Source organism: Natrix helvetica, assembly GCF_964273705.1.
Source record: "Natrix helvetica genome assembly, chromosome: 1".
Lineage (NCBI taxonomy): Eukaryota > Metazoa > Chordata > Lepidosauria > Squamata > Natricidae > Natrix > Natrix helvetica.
The window spans coordinates 307187852-307189177 of record NC_138548.1 but is presented as its reverse complement, the minus strand read 5'-3'; positions in this window follow the sequence as shown (position 1 = coordinate 307189177).

Here is a 1326-nt window from a genome sequence, read left to right as displayed (position 1 = left end):
GATGGAGTGTACAGTTTTATTTTTTAAATGTTAAAAGAATGCTGCATTCTTTGTTTTTAACAGACTCCAGGAGTTCACTGATACGAATAACCTAGGCAAAAATAAGCATTTGTTAGCATTTGCTTCTTAGTCCAACCGTGTCAGATTTCATGTTACGTTCCAAACAGAAACTTAAGTGTGTAGCCAAGAATTTAGCCTTTATAATATCATGCGCTTTTGAGGAGCATAAACTGCCTCACACACCTGAAGGGTTCTGTCCCATGAAAAATTTCACTTCTCAGAAGCTCATTTTACATGCTCATTCTGCCTAGCAATTTCATGGAGCATCAAGACTCTGTCATCATCCTTTAGTCCCTTCTGCCTTGCCTTTTTTCACCTCTCTTAACAAGGGTAATCTGTGTAGCTGGAAAGACTTAAGCACACAAAGCTTCAAAGCTATAATGGTATAATATAGGCGACTACAGATGTCTTTAAAAGCACGGGGTGCAACACTAGTGATAATGATCTTTGCTTTCCCTCTCCTTATTTCCACGAATTCCTCAGCTGTGAGAATGCATATTGCATTTGTACGGGCAACTTTTTTTTTTCTTACATTGGAATTCAGAATGTCAATACATTATACCCTTAAAATTAATGCTACAATCCTGCCTTCCCCTAATTTTCATCTTTGATACTCTGAATAAGTGGAATCTTTTCTTAGGTGTACGTAGAAGTGGCCATCCTTCAATTTCATAAGGGATGTTTCCAAATCATTGTTAAGTTAATCTTCCTTGGTTGTCTATGAAATCATGTTGTTTAAAGCATCGCAACTCTTCGGAGGATTGAATGGAAGGTGCTGACTTTAAGTTTTTTGAAATGCCCAGAGTCCACTTTTTTAAAGAAGGAAAAGGTGCTACACAAATGTATAAAACACGTACGTGCCTGATCATAATTGCTACTTTCTTTGGAGTAGTGAAGAAGAAAGGTGAAAAAGAGGGTTGAAATGAACAGCAGTAGCAGACAGCAATTGGAGTATATTCCAGTAACCATTCGTTGGAAATGAATTGGGTTGCGGTTTTTCAAGCAACAGCAGCAATATTGAAAAGCAACAGTATGCAAAAGATTCATGTCTAAAAACAAACTTAGTCTTTATTTGACCAAAAGATTTTTCATTGTTTTGGTGATTGAGCAGAGGCCTGGTTCAGATGAAACATTGAACTATCACTTACTATATATCCAAATCTTGAGGTCTCATACACCTCTCCTCCTAGCTGGGTAGATTCAAAATAACATTGTATATTACAGTTTAATTAAAAATGCCAGTGAATGCATACATTCATTGGACAG